The sequence below is a fragment of the Dendrobates tinctorius genome, unplaced genomic scaffold (assembly GCF_039654945.1).
Source record: "Dendrobates tinctorius isolate UK_male_01 unplaced genomic scaffold, ASM3965494v1 ptg000004l, whole genome shotgun sequence".
NCBI classification, from domain to species: Eukaryota; Metazoa; Chordata; class Amphibia; order Anura; family Dendrobatidae; genus Dendrobates; species Dendrobates tinctorius.
This window is the reverse complement of record NW_027361672.1, coordinates 29,298,155-29,314,202: the sequence shown is the minus strand read 5'-3', so window position 1 is coordinate 29,314,202 and position 16,048 is coordinate 29,298,155. Positions and strand designations below refer to the sequence as shown.

General features: G+C 44.9%; 1 protein-coding gene across 3 annotated transcripts in view; it reads left to right on the top strand.

Moving 5' to 3' along the window:
* The first annotated feature begins 646 nt into the window (after positions 1 to 646).
* SMIM13 (small integral membrane protein 13) overlaps positions 647 to 16,048 on the top strand; it is a 52,755-nt gene continuing 37,353 nt past the window's right edge. The window contains exon 1 of one of the 3 annotated variants that reach the window (XM_073566648.1): positions 647 to 738. The gene's annotated coding sequence lies outside the window, so the exon portion shown is untranslated. Of the gene's footprint in view, positions 739 to 785; positions 1,051 to 16,048 lie in introns of those variants that run through there. The other 2 variants (XM_073566652.1, XM_073566655.1) reach the window with 2 other exon arrangements.

The window sequence follows — 16,048 nt, the reverse complement described above, 5'->3', positions numbered from 1 at the left end:
TGCGTATTTCCCGCAGCAGGGAGTTGCGGAATTGCCACGGAAATTTCAGCAGCAATACCGCACATGTGCACATAGCCTCAGTATTGTTTCCCCATAGTAAGGCTAAGTGCACACGTTGCAGAAAATTTCTGCTCAAAAACCTGAATCCCTTCCCAGAAACCGCACCTATTTTTCCACGGCGGTTTTTGCTTGTTTTTTGCGCGGTTTTGATGCGTTTTTTTCCGCAGCAGTTTCAAACCGCATGGAAGAAGTCAAAACCGCGGAAAAATCCACAAAATTAATGAGCATGCTGCGTTTTTTACCGCGATGCGTTTTTTTCATGGTAAAAAACGCATCAGTGTGCAAAATGCATAGAAATGCCTGGGAAGCTTATTTTTAGCGGTTTTATAGTGAAAACCGCTAAAAAAAACCGCTGTGTGTGAACACAGCCTAATAACTGCATCAAGCGGAATATTCTCTGCGCCCCACAGCGCCACCTAGTGGCCGCAGGTTATGCTCACACCATGCAGGCGCCTCCCAGTGCTGCTGCCGCAGTACATTCTCTCGCTTTAGCCTGTGAGTGGGCGTGGCCATGTGCGTCACAGCTACCGGAAGAATAGCTCTTCTTGATAGGTCGGCAGTGATTCCTTGACCAATAATTGGGTGTGGGGGCGGAGCTATGAGGTGACTGTGTCATGAGCGGCCCTGGGACAAGCTTCCATCCATTGTTTGCGGTTCCCCGGGGCAGGCGGAGCACAGGTAAAAGCAGTATATCTAGCAGCGGGTGCGGGGCCTGAACTGGGAGCCGGTGATAGCGGTTGGTGGCCGGGACTGACGTGTGTCCGTGGCTGCCTAGGAGAAGCGGTGTGCGCGGACCGCTGGACATATGCCGAGCAGCCGGTACACTGCCGTTACTGCTCCCATGGCTGCGGCTCTCCTGGCTGACGGCGGAGGTGACGGCAAACGTCCTCATTCCCTATGGAGAAGTCAGTCATAAACAGTGAGCTGCAGCGCGACGCTCTGCCAGCAGGGGGCGGCACACAGGTCTGTGGTAATAACGTGTCCATAGAAGTGAGTGGGCCACGAGTCATCCTTTGTGACTTTTTATTTCTCTCCTTGTATTTGTTGCCATTTTTATGTCCAATTCCTCCTAATTGCGCCTGTAGCTCGGGAATTTTGCGCAAAGTAAATGTCTGTTTTTCACTTTAACCTTTTCTTGAGAATCTTTTAGCGCAAAAAGTTGAACATTTTGCAGAAAAGAATGGCACAAGAATGCAATTGCATTGGTGACACTGATAACATCTTGCAGTCCTATGTAAGACTACAAAAGACCCCTGAAACATCACCCTCCAAGCTCAGCTCCATTTGCACTATGCGCATACTGCTCGTGTCCATTCAGCCCCGCTGTGCCCACAGCTGGGAGCGCCAGTGTCGGGGGGTGCCCCCATAGGTGGCAGCCCCAGAAAAATAATCATCTCCTACTTGCTGTGGTTTCTCTGTTTTGGGAAAGGTTGCAGGTTCTCTGAAGAATTTCCAGTGGAGGCTCAGGTTTTGGGTTGCTAGGCAACCTACAAACATTGTGGTTCTGTGACCATGCAGGGATGGTAAGGGGCCTTTCCTTCATGCCGATGCTGCATGGCTGCCATAAAGGTGACTTGTGAAGGAGCAAAAAAAGAACCAGACCTTTCACATAGTTCTGTCACGATGCAGAATGAAAAGTGAATCTGAAAGTGATAAGTGGGTCCTGCTGGCGCCCTGCATTGGGGAACGCTGCTCTGTCCAGGCACTTAGGGTACCGTTACACTTAGCAATGCACCAGCGACCCCGACAACGATATGGATCTCTGGTGCATCGCTAAGTGGTCGCTAGTGAGCTGCCACACAGGCAGATCTCACCAGCGACATCGCAGGGGTCGGGGGTCGCTACTTACCTGTCAGACGAGGCGATCCTGACGTCCTCCCGCCCGCGTGCACGCGTCGCTCGTCTCCACAGCAGGAAGCCGACGACGAGAAATGGTCCAGGACGTTCTTGCGCGACCAGCGATGAGCAGCGCGGGAGCTGGTCGGAGGTAAGTATCAGACATAGCGATATCGCCAGCAATATTGCTGCTACGTCACAAAATCGGTGACGTTACAGCGATATTGCTAGCGATATCGCTATGTGTAACGGGGGCTTTAAAGCCGCAGTATATATTTAGACTACCATAATGCTGACATCTGTTTGGGCTGTGACTTGTTTGCTCTGAATCTTATCTCCTCTCCAGATGTCTTTTCCTTCTTACGCCAGGGTTTGCAGCACAAGGTTACAGCTCATATACATCCCATTACCTAAAGCAAACATGTCACTTGTGATCAGACTTTGACTTGTACTGATCCAGTGAATTGTACACTACCAGGGGGCCTCGCTCTAGTGCATGTTTATTAGAGCTTGGCCGTTATTCCCCAGGCCTGATAGTATACTCAGTATAGCGGTATCCTACAGACAGTGTGTTCTTTTGCTTGTCCGCCTTTTGGCTAAGATCAAGTGTAGTAACTTTGGAAAAGGCGTCTTTGTCCTGGGCCGCACTAGTTGGTTGATGGATTATGCACACTGGGTATGGTGCGTTGGTTAGTACACCAGGTGGCTTATAGATTCCGCCAGTGGAAACTTTGGCCCTCCAGGATTGATTCCATTAGGCCGGGTAAGGTTGAAAGCCTGAAGTGCCCCAAGAGTGGTGATCTTGGGGTTCGCTAACTTGCAGGACCTGGGAAACCCACATTTGCACATATACGTCACTTTTTCGTATTTGCATCCACACACACCTTTCCAGGTCTCTTGGCTAGGATGGGAAATTTTTAAAATTGCTGGACAAAGGTTAGGCTATCGTTACTCTTGAGCGCATTCACTATATACAGTGGGGAAAAAAGTCAGCCACCAATTGTGCAAGTTCTCCCACTTAAAGGAAATCTGTCCACCCCATTTTTGGCCTAGAAGATATGGCCACAGCCATCAGGGGCTTATCTACAGCATTCTATAATGCTGTAGATAAGCCCCTGATGTAACCTGAAAGATAAGAAAAACTAGTTAGATTATAACAGTTCTACTTTGGTTTCATCAGACCACATGACATTCTCCCAATACTCTCCTGGATAATCCAAATGCTCTCTAGCAAACTTCAGACGGGCCCGGACATGTACTGGCTTAATATAAAAATAAAGATGATTATTATTAAACATGGGGACACATCTGGCAATGCAGGATCTGAGTCCCTGGCGGCGCAGTGTGTTACTTGGTGGTAGCCTTTATTACGGTGGTCCCAGCTCTATGCAGGTCATTTACTAGATCCCCCTGTGTGGTTCTGGGATCTTTGCTCACCGTTCTTGTGATCGTTTTGACCCCATGGGGTGAGATATTGTGTGGAGCCCCAGATCAAGGGAGATTATCAGTGGTCTTGTATGTCTTCCATTTTCTTATTACTCCCGCAGTTGATTTCATCACACCAAGCTGCTTGCCTATTGCAGATTCAGTCTTCCCAGCCTGGTGCAGGGCTACAATTTTGTTTCTGGTGTCCTTTGACAGCTCTTTGGTCTTCACCATAGTGGGAGTTTGGAGTGTGACTGTTTGGGGCTGTGGAAAGGTGTCTTTTATACTGATAACAAGTTCAAACAGGTGCCATTACTAAAGGTAATGAGTGGGGGACAGAGGAGCCTCTTAAGGGCATGTCACACTAAGAGATATCGCTAGCAATATCGCTATAACTAGTGACGTTATAGCGATATTGCTAGCGATATCTCTGTGTCTGATACTTACCAGCGACCGGCTCCCCCGCTGGTTATCGCTGATCGCGCGAGAACGTTCAGGACCGTTTCCCGTCGTCAGCTTCCTGCTAGGAGCAAGAGTGGGTCTCCCTTCGCTTTAGCTAGGGGAGGTTACTTGTCCCTGACCCTCAGCTGTGGTCTTCTGGCTTGCAGGGACAGGGGAACGGTCTTTGGAGGCCTTTGTCCTGTTGGAGATGATTAAAACTGACCGCATTCCAGTGCACTCTTTTTGTGAGACAATTAGTCACTTTTTTTTTTTTTTTTTTTTAGCTCACTCGGACATAAAAAAAAAAAAAAATTGTCAGTAGGATCAACTCTCTCAAGCCATCTTTATGAGCCTGCAAGCCATGTAAAGTTGAATAAAATGATACTTTGATATCTGCGATCTCATGTCTTAGGGCCCCGTCACACATAGTGACTCACCAGTAGTCCCGACAACGATATCAACTTGTCAGGATCGCTGGTGAGTTGCTACATGATCGCTGGTGAGCTGTCAAACAGACAGCTTCACTAGCGATAAGCACCAGTGACGCAGAGCGCGTGGCGTCGCTGTGTAATTTAGTTACCAGCGCGCTGATGCAGGGAGCTGGTAACTAATGTACACATCGGGTTTCTAAGGGGCGTGCGTCACTTAGAAACCCGCTGGTAAGTGTCACACACAGAGATCTCGCTGGTGAGATTGCTGTTGCGTCACAAACCCCCCCCCCCCCCGTCACAAAAGCTATGTGTGACGGGGCTTTATTCCAGAGAAATCCTTGTTTTTATCGTATGCAAATTAGCTGGTAAGCTCTCTTTCCCAGGCACAGATTTCCCAGAGGTCTGCCTTCTGAGCTTATTTTAAATTAAAAGGGTGCTACCACTGTGGGACAAGTAGTAACTGACACTTTGCTGTCATAATCATACACAGCTGTGCAGTGCGATCAGACCTAACCAACTAGAGCAGAAGGGATCTTTGTCTCATTACAAACATTTGCAGCACCACTTGGAGAGCTGTCAGATCTGCTGCAATGATTATAACCAACACAGTACAGCAGAGTTGAACTTTGTCTTATTACAAACACACAGTTGTTCTCTGCTGTTCTGCCCTTCCGCCACACTGGATGCCTGTTTGATGGAATCTGAAGCACTGTGAGAAGACAACTGCAGTGCAAATGTGTTTGTAATGAGACAAGCTTCACTTTGGTACTGTTAGCTCTGTAGTGAGATCACAGCTATGTGTGAATATGAGAGCAAAGTGTCAGTCACTACATGTCTAATACTGGTAACTTCCCTTTTAATTTAAAATATTCTCTAGAGGCAGATTGTCATGCAGATCAGTGTCCGGCCCATAATGATGAACAGCTCATTTACATATAAGAAACATGTGTGTTTCTCTGGAATAAGACATCGGGTCATAGGTACACTGATATCATTTTATTCAACTTTCTATGACCTACATGCCCCATATAGACTGATCAGGAAGGTTGATCCTACTGACAGAATAGGCTTAGATTAATCATATTTCATGGTTTGTGTACAGGATATGATGTCCAGGTCTGCGCTGAATATCCTGACCCGAACTCGGCAGCAGCATCCGATAGATGCTACTGTGCAGGCGCCATTTTACTAGCGGGGAAAATAGTGTCTACGCCAAGATTGCGGCACCTGCGCAGCATCTATCTGATCGCCTACAGATGCTACTGCGCAGTAGTGGCCGGTACCATTTTGAGCCAGAATTTTTCTTTTTTTAGAATAAATGTATATGAATAAATGAAATAATTTAATGCATATTATAGCTGCGATCATGCTGCCGCACCAGCCTGCTTGATGTGATTTTATTCCCCCCCCCCAAAAAAAAAACAACTTAATATATTCAGTATGAAGGATCAGTGTCCTGTCATCCGCCATATAGAATCTCATTAACTGAAAGCTGCAAATAAAGATTGAGCAACCAAAAGACGGATTTAATCAACAAAGGAATCATTTTATTCAGTATAGTGGCGCCGACCTGACATTGTAGGTTACTGAGCACAATCCTGCTGACAGGTTCCCTTTAATAACACGTAAGAGACCCATGACTGGTCCCAATATTGCAGTTTGTACGCAGACTCTGAAAGACAATTGTTTGAGATCCCGTTAATTTAACTAAAAAATGAATAATCCCATGGTTTTTGGCAACTGCCCAGATTGTCCATCCCTGTTTCATTCTGATACAATCTCATGTTTTTAAGGGGCCATCTGTGAACCTCAGCTGTACAAGGATTGTTGGGTGTCACACATCCCTGATCCAAATATGCCAGCCTTGTATGACTATAGGTCTGGATATCACAGTCCGTACTTAAGGCTATGTGCACACGTAGTTTTTTGGGTGTGCGGATTTTGTAGAGAAAACCGCAGGTAAATCCTCAGGACAAAAGTCCTGTGGTTTTGCCCTGCGTTTTTACTCCTCATAATGGATGAGGTGTAAAACTGCAGCGTTTCTGCACCAAACAATTGACATGCTGCGGTTTGTAAACCGCAGCAAAACCGTGCAGGTGCAGAAACGCTGCGGAACCGCAGCAGAATCCGCACCGTGTGCACATACCCTAAGACAGTCCATGTAAATTGAAGGAGGGAAATTACAAGAGAAAAATGTTAAGTATGAGGGCACATCACTCTAAGGTATGTTTACATGTCACAGTACTAACTGACGTGTACAGTGGCTTGCAAAAGTAACCCCCCTTGGCTTCGTACCTATTTTGTTACATTACAACCTGTGTTTAAAAGTTTTTGCAATCCGATTTTTGCAATCCGATTTGTGATGTATTAGCAGTAAGTAGTCGAAGTTGGTGAAATGAGAAAAATATAGACAAATTAAATTTATGGGATCAAATAACCAAAAATTGGCATGTGCATATGTATCCACCCCTTTTGCTATGAATATCCTAAATATTTCTGGTGCAAGTAATTGCCATCATAAGTCACATACTTGGTGAAGGGAAGTCCACTTGTGTGCAATCTAAGGCTACGTGCACACGCTGCGGAATGCTCTGCGGATTTGGCCGCACGGATCTTGTAAAATCCGCAGGTAAATCTGCAGGTCAAAAGACCTGCGGATTGGCCTGCAGTTTTTCATCTCCACAATGGAGGAGATGGCAAACCGCAGCAGAATCCACAGAAAGAATTGACATGTCAATTCTTTCTGCGGTTTTGAAACCGCAGAAAATCCGCGCGGAAAATTCCGCAGCGTCTGCACAGCGTTTTTTTTCCCCCATAGGTTAGAATGCTACTGTACACCGCAGCAAAAACTGCTGCGGTTCTGCAGCAGAATCCACAGTGTGTGCACACAGCCTAAGGCTGTGTGCACACGATGCAGATTTGCTGTGGTTCCGCAGCGGATTTTACCGCGCAGAAACGTTGCATTTCTGCATTGTGATGCACAGTAGCCTTAAAATCAATGGAAAAAAAACGCTGTGCAGACGCTGCAGATTTTTCCGCGCGGTTTTCCCGCGGTACAAAATCCGCAGCATGTTACTACTTTTGTGCGGTTTTCCATCTCCCCTGTCACCAAATCCGCAGGGGGAAAACCGTGATGGAAAACCGCATGAAAAATGGAAGAAATCCGCAGGAAAAATGCAGGTCATTTGACCTGCGGATTTCTTCCATTCTGCGCGGAAAAATCCGCAGGACCAAAAAGTACGTCTGCACTCAGCCTAAGTGTCACATGGTCTGTCAGTATACACACCTTTTCTGACGGTATGTGCAGATGATCCGGAACTGGCAGCACTTGTTCACTGCATCCAAAGCTCTGCCATTTATTGAACGCAGATGAGTCCGCATGTGTTCACTGAACCGTGTGGATTCACCAGAGCTAATACATTCCATGAGAGAAAATGACATGCTGTGCTCTGGAGAGACGCGCTGCATGTCCGTCTCTGCATGCATAGTGTGCGTAGGATTTCTCGAAATCCCATCCACTATGCTGTAACAGCCGGACGCAGTGTTTACTGATCATGGGCATATACCCGAAAAGGTCACAGGCTGTAACACCATTAAGCCCTTAGTGACCAAGCCAAAGTTTTGAAATCTGATCAGTGTTGCATTGAGGTAATAACTCGAACGCTTCAACTTATCCCACTGATTCAGAGACTGTTTTTTCATGACATATTGTACTTCATGATAGTGATAAAATTTATAAAAGTTTTTTTTTAATTTTTATTCCCTTAAACCAGAGCTATGTCACACAATAGTGTGTGTGTGTATATATATATATATATATATATATATATATATATATATATATATATATATATATATATATATTTTCTATATCTCTCAATGTGTGTCACCAACCAATCACGAAGCATCTTTCATTTCACCAGAGCTGGTTAAAAGTAGCTGAGCTGTGATTGGTTGCTATGTGCAAGTTTTCCCACTTGACAACACCTCAGCAGATACTGACATGGTGGGAGAAATCTAGCATCCCCAGGAACATACCGTATTTTTCGGACCATAAGACACACTTTTTTCCCCCAAAATTTTGGGGGAAAGTGGGGGGGTGCATCTTATGGTCGCAATATACTTACTTGCAACCATGGCTGGTGCGGGTGCCGCGGGGCTCTGTGGTGCGGTGGTGGCAGCGGGCTGTGCTGCGGTGCAGGGGTAGCGGCTCTCTGTGCTCCGTGGGGGGGCTCCGCCGGCATTTCCTCGAAGCCTGGAGGCCCCCGCACATCCGTTGCTGGCTGCCGCCATGTTGCGGTGGCCTCCGGGAACATGGCCGCCGGTCCGGGGACGGCGCATGCACAGGTTCAGATCTCGTCCCGAGATCTCGGGGGACGAGATTCAAATCTCGGCAACGAGATGGTCCTATATGACAGAAAACACCCAAAAGTGACACCATTCTAAAAACTGCATCCCTCAAAGTCCTCAGTCACATTCAGGAACTAAAGCAATGTGGAAGGAAAACATAAACATTTAACTTTTGTCACAAAAAAAATTACTTTAGCTCAAAACTTGTTTTCACAACGGCGTGCGGCGCTCCTACTAACTTTTGCGGGCCGTTTTTTGCAGCCCCATAGAAATCTATTGGGGCCACAAAAACACGGCAAGTGTATAAGCACCCTAAACTAAGTGCCTTCTCTCCATTACAATAATGCCAATTTTGTGGCTGCTTACAGTGGTTTAGACAAAGTGGGGCTCAGAAGGAGGAAGGCATTTGGATTTGGGAATGCAGAATTCACTGGATTTTATTTCAGGGGATGGGAGCTATGTCGCTTCTCCAGTCTTTGTTGTAGCAGTAAGGTGGGAAACCCCTATAGTTCCAGTGACAGATGACGGACCTGAATGGGGGCTGGTTTTGTGTGGGATAAATTAGGGTTCTTATTGGTAATATTTTGGGGTGCATAATATTTAATCGCTTCCAGAATAAGGCTAGGATCACAATGTTGTGTTCTACGCTGAGCACTCACATCAGGGTTTCTGTGTAAATCCCACAAAAATGCAATTCAGACCCACCATGAGACAGACACTTCATACTCAGTTTGGTGTATGCTCCAGTGTTACCCATCTTTTTAGGCATGCACAAATCTGGGGTCACCCACACCTGTGTTCTAAAAAGACACCTAAAATGATCAGACACTGCTGGAACACAGACCAGTCCAAAGTGACTGCATCTGCCTCATAAGTGATTGGTTCCATCCAGAGTTTTGCTGTAATCACGGTTTTGGGGAATTTACACGGAAACACCGACGTAAGTGCTCAGCAGAGAGTGCAGGATAAGTGTGAGCTGAGCCGTATTCTGATTTTTGGCCCCTGACGAAGCAACAACTGGTGGCGACACGCGTCGGGTCTCAGGACGCTCAGGCTCGACTCCACCTCTGATTTGTAATATTTATACAACTAATTTAAAGCTGAGCTCAGTATTCTTTGCAGGCAGCTATTGTTAGGCTATGTGCCCACGTTGCGTGTTAAGACGCACACAGAAAACCGGACTCCTTCCCAGAAATCGCGCGTTTTTTTCCTCGCGATTTTGATCGCGATTTTGCAGCGATTTTCGTGTGTGATATTCAAGCACTTTCCAAGCATCGCTTGGAAAGTGATTGACAGGTTGGTCACACTCGTCAAACAGTGTTTGACAAGTGTGACCAGGTTTTTACTATTGAGGCTGCCTATGCAGCATCAATAGTAAAAGATAGCATGTTAAAATGCTAAAAAAAAATAAAAAAAAATCGGGGTATATTTACCTTCCGGCGTCCCACGCTGCCATCCCGGGCCTCAGCGTTCCCAGTAATGCCTTGCGAGACCTGTGATGACGTAGTCTCGCGTTGCTATAGCGATCTCGCGAGACCACGTCTCACAGGACCGTGCCGCAAGGCATTACTGGGAACGCTTAGGCCGGGAATGCAGCGCTGGATGCCGGAAGGTAAATATACCCCGAGGGTTTTTTTTTGTTTTTTGTTTTTTTTTTGTTTTTTTTTTTTCAGGGGTATGGTACCCAGGGCCTGGAGGACAGTCTCCTCTTCTCCACACCGTGGGTACCAACCGCACATGAGACGCTTAACTTCCCCCATGGTGGGACAGCCACATGCGGGAAGTAATCGATTCTCATGCATTCCTATGGGTGCGGAATCGCGGCAATTCTTTGCGATTCCGCACAAAAGAATGAGCATGCTGCAAATTTTTTTTTTTTTTTTTTTTCCGCGATGCGATTCCGCCGTGGAAAAAAGCGCAGCATTAGCACAGCATGTGCGGAATGCCATAGGAATGCATGGGGGGCGTTCTGTACACGATTTTTAAACGTTTTCGCGCCGAAAATCGCGGCAAAAACGCTTAAAAATCGCTACGTGGGCACATAGCCTTAGCCTGTGCTATCTAATTTCAGCATGCCTGATTAATCGTGACAATTTGAGTTACTCTTTGGGAAGTATGCATACCCTTTTAGGATTTTGCTAATATTGTGTTAGGGGGCTACTCAAGCCGGATATTGTTTTTGGGCTTGTTAGCACGTTTTTTACAGGCGTATTATATTCTATGCTACATGGTTCAAATCAATTTTATTTGTATGCACAATACATGCTGTTTAACTCATTTGTGATCATTTGTATTTATGGTATGTGCATATATTCGTTCTTATGAACTAGTCTTTATACAAAGCCTTTATATTATGGTATGCTATCTATATACACATTTGGTTGTCTATTGAGTTATTTCATGTGGAATGTGGAGCCATGAGGGTTTGGCTGTATTGAGTTATTTCATATATCTATATTCTCTGCTACATGGTTTCAATCATCTTTATCTATATACAAAATACATGCTGTCTTAGTGCTGTTTAACTCATTTATGACCATTTGCGATTATTTGTATTTATGGTATGTGCATTCATTCGTTCTTATGAACTAGTCTTTATGCAAAGCCTTTATATTGTGGTATGCTATCTATATACACACTTGGTTCTATATTGAGTTATTTCATGTGGAATGTGGAGCCATGAGGGTTTGGCTCTATTTTGAGCTTAGATTTTACCAATTTTAATGTTTTTAATGATTGGGTGTTTTGGTTTGTGTGTCTAAATAAAGATTGTTGCAATTTTTGCTAAATCCTATGTTGGGTGATCCCCAATGTGTGGCCTATATCTTCTCTCTTCTTTGTAAATTTTTATAAAAGGTTTTTTTGTTTTTTTTTGTCGCCATATTCTGAGAGCTGTAACTTTTTTTTTATTTTTTGGCTTATTTTTTGCGGGACGAGTTGCAGATTTTTTTTTTTTTTTTTTCAGTACCATTTTGGGGCACATAATTTTCGATCGCTCTTCATTCAGATTTTTCAGACACAGAATGAACAAAACCCACCAATTTAGTTATTTTTATTTTTTGTGCTGTTCACCGTGCGATGAAAGTGATAAGACAGACTTGTTTTTCGGGTCCTTATGATTAGAGGGATACCAGATTTATACCGTATTTCAAGACGCACCCCAAATTTTGAAGAGAGAAATAGGAAAAAAAAAAACTTTTTTAATAAAGTATATTCTGCTTCTGGTCGATGCAGTAACTGTGTGATGTCATCAGCATGTGACTGAAGCTGCTTCTCTGAAACGTGTAGGAAGTTTGGTCCTCTGCACGTTCCGTATCAGCTTCAGTCACATGCCGTTGACATCACACAGGTCCTGCATCTACCAGAAGCAGATTATACCTGAACAGTGTGACCGGCGTATCATGTAACGAGGGAGTCTGGAGCTGCTGTTACCGGCTGGGACAGCGCTCCCTTTTTATCAGTCTAAATAGACTGCAACGTTCATGCTAGAAGTCCCAGACCAGGATTTTACATAAATCATCGTGGAGACACTTTATGCCTGTACATTTGCACACCAGACGACAGATATTAACCCCTTCACCCCCAAGGGTGGTTTGCACGTTCATGACCGGGCCAATTTTTACAATTCTGACCACTGTACCTTTATGAGGTCATAACTCTGGAACGCTTCCATGGATCCCGGTGATTCTGACATTGTTTTCTCGTGACATATTGTACTTCATGTTAGTGGTAAAACTTCATTCAAATAACTTGCGTTTATTTGTGAAAAAAATGGAAATTTGGCAAAAATTTTGAAAATTTCGCAATTTTCCAACTTTGAAGTTTTATGCCCTTAAATCACAGAGATACGGCACACAAAAAACTTGATAACTAACATTTCCCACATGTTTACTTTACATCAGCACAATTTTGGAACCAAAATTTTTTTTTGTTAGGAAGTTATAAGGGTTAAAAGTTGACCAGCGATTTCTCATTTTTACAACACCATTTTATTTTTAGGACCACATCACATTTGAAGCCACTTTGAGGGGTCTATATGATAGAAAATACCCAAAAGTGACACCATTCTAAAAACTGCACCCCTTAAGGTGCTCAAAACCACATTCAAGAAGTTTATTAACCCTTTAGGTGCGTCACAGGAATTTTTTTGAATATTTAAAAAAAAAATGAACATCTAACTTTTTTTCATAAAAAAAATAATTCAGGTTCAATTTTTTTTTATTTTACCAAGGGTAACAGGAGAAATTTGACTGCAAAAGTTATTGTGCAATTTGTCCTGAGTACGCAGATACCTGATATGTGGGGGGGAACGACTGTTTCGGCGCATGGCAGAGCTCAGAATGGAAGGAGCGCCGTTTGACTTTTTCAATGCAAAATTGGCTGGAATTCAGATTGGACGCCATGTCACGTTTGGAGAGTCCCTGATGTACCTAAACAGTGGAAACCCCCTACAAGTGACCCCATTTTGGAAACTAGACCCCCTAAGGAACTTATCTAGATGTGTGGTGAGCACTTTGAACCCCCCAGTGCTTCACAGAAGTTTATAACGCCCGGGCGTGAAAATAAAAAATTCGTATTTTTTCCACAAACATGATCTTTTAGTCACCATTTTTTGATTTTCCCAAGGGTACCAGGAGAAATTGGACCTTAAAAGTTGCTGTCCAATTTGTCCTGAGTATGCTGATACCCCATATGTGGGAGAAAACTACTGTATTGGCACACGTCGGGGCTCGGAAGGGAAGTAGTGACGTTTTGGAATGCAGACTTTGATGGAATGGTCTGCGGGTGTCATGTTGCCTTTGGAGAGCCCCTAATGTACCTAAACAGTGGAAACCCCCCACAAATGACACCATTTTGTAAACTAGACCCCCCAAGGAACTTATCTAGATGTGTGGTGAGCACTTTGAACCCCCCAGTGCTTCACAGAAGTTTATAATGCCCGGGCGTGAAAATAAAAAATTAGTATTTTTTCCACAAACATGATCTTTTAGTCACCATTTTTTTATTTTCCCAAGGGTACCAGGAGAAATTGGACCCCAAAAGTTGTTGTCCAATTTGTCCTGAGTATGCTGATACCCCATATGTGGGAGAAAACTACTGTATGGGCACACGTCGGGGCTCGGAAGGGAAGTAGTGACGTTTTGGAATGCAGACTTTGATGGAATGGTCTGCGGGTGTCATGTTGCCTTTGGAGAGCCCCTAATGTACCTAAACAGTGGAAACCCCCCACAAATGACCCCATTTTGAAAACTAGACCCACTAAGGAACTTATCTAGATGTGAGGTGAGCACTTTGAACCCCCCAGTGCTTCACAGAAGTTTATAATGCCCGGGCGTGAAAATAAAAAATTCGTATTTTTTCCACAAACATGATCTTTTAGTCACCATTTTTTTATTTTCCCAAGGGTACCAGGAGAAATTGGACCCCAAAAGTTGTTTTCCAATTTGGCCTGAGTACGCTGACACCCCATATGTGGGAGAAAACTACTGTATGGACACACGTCTGGGCTCGGAAGGGAAGCAGTGACGTTTTGGAATGCAGACTTTGATGGAATGGTCTGCGGGTGTCATGTGCGTTTGGAGAGCCCCTGATGTACCTAAACTATTGAAACTCCCCACATGTGACCCCATTTTGGACACTAGACCCCCCACGGAACTTATCTAGATGTGTGGTGAGCACTTTGAACCCCCAAGTGTTTCACAGAAGTTTATAACACTCGGACGTGAAAATAAAAAAATCATTTTTTTCCACAAAAATGATATTTTTGCCCCCAATTTTTTATTTTCCTAAGGGTAACAGGAGAAATTGGACCCCAAAAATTGTTTTGCAATTTGTCCTGAGTAGGCTGATACCCTACATGTGGGGGTAAAACACTGTTTGGGCGCATGGCAGAGCTTGGAAGGGAAGGAGCACCATTTGACTTTTTCAACTCAGAATTGGCTGGAATTGAGATCAGACGCCATGTTGCATTTGGAGAGCCCCTGATGTGCCCAAACAGTGGAAACTCCCAATTATAACTCCAACCCTAGTCCTAACCCTAGCCCTAACCCTAGCCCTAACCCTAAGGCTGTGTGCACACGCTGCGGATTTTGCTGCGGTTCCGCAGCAGTTTTGGCCGCTGCGGACCAGCAGCAGTTTTTGCTGCGGTGTACAGTACCATGATTCCCTATGGGAATCAAAAACCGCAGTGCAGACGGTGCGGAATTTTCCGCGCGGATTATCTGCGGTTTTCAATCCGCAGAAAGAATTGACATGTCAATTCTTTCTGCGGATTCTCCTGCGGTTTGCCATCTCCTCTATTGAGGAGATGAAAAACCGCAGGACAAAACCGCAGAGCAATCCGCAGGTAAAACCGCAGGTCTTTTGACCTGCGGTTTCACCTGCGGATTTTACAAAATCTGTGCGGGTGAATCCGCACCTAATCCGCAGCGTGTGCACACAGCCTTAGGCTACTTTCACACATCAGGTTTTCGGCGTCAGGCGCGATCCGGTGTCGTGCCGGAACGCCGGATCCGGCAAATGTTTCTGAAAACCGGATGTGACGGATCCGGTTTTCTGCCGGATCCGTCTTTTTCTGGACAGACAAAACCGGATCCGTCTCATCCGGTTCATCCGTTTTTCTATCCGTTTTTTCGACGGATTACGCCGGATCTGGTTTTTAAAATTGACCCTTGTGGCCTTCCGAACGGGATTGGCTACTGGAAAACTATATATAGCGTGTTCCTACAGCCCTTCTTTGACAGGTTGTAGAGGAGAAAGTGCAGGTTGGAGAGAAGAGCAAGTTACTGGCGAAGATGGATGTTGTGATTGGAAATATTTTGAAGAATTTGGCGGATTTTACAGCGGAGGCGAATCGTTTGAGGGTGATTGTTCTGGAGAAGGAGAGAGCGAGACAGCAGCGCATCAGGCATCGTAGACAACGTTTGTGGATCCACCCCATCACAGCCAAGAGAATGACGCGTGGGGTCTATTCTACACTATGCATGGACCTTCGACGAAACCCGGATAAATTTTTTGGATATGTTAGGATGAAAATGGAGAATTTTGATTACTTGGTGGAGCGCATTGCACACCTCATAAGAAAAGCGGACACCTATTGCCGCTTCTCTGTTTCACCCGCAGAGCGTCTGATGGTGACTTTAAGGTAAGCCACATTTATTGGATATGATCGCATCAGAGCACACTTTCACTGCAATCTTGTTGGTGGTAATTTGTATCTCCAAGTGTTATAGGTCAGTTTTGGTATGTAATGCTGTGATTTAAAACTAATTTATTGTTTTTTAATTCCCCACAGATTTCTTGCAACTGGAGAATCCCTTTCGTCACTGCATTTCCAGTACAGACTCGGGATTTCCACCATATCTGGAATAGTGAAGTACACATGCCGTGCACTGTGGGACTCCTTAGCTGAAGAGTTTTTACCAGAGCCCACAACAGAGGTGGATTGAAATTGCTGACAAGTTTCAACAGATATGTCAGTTTCCAAACTGCTTGGGCGCTGTGGA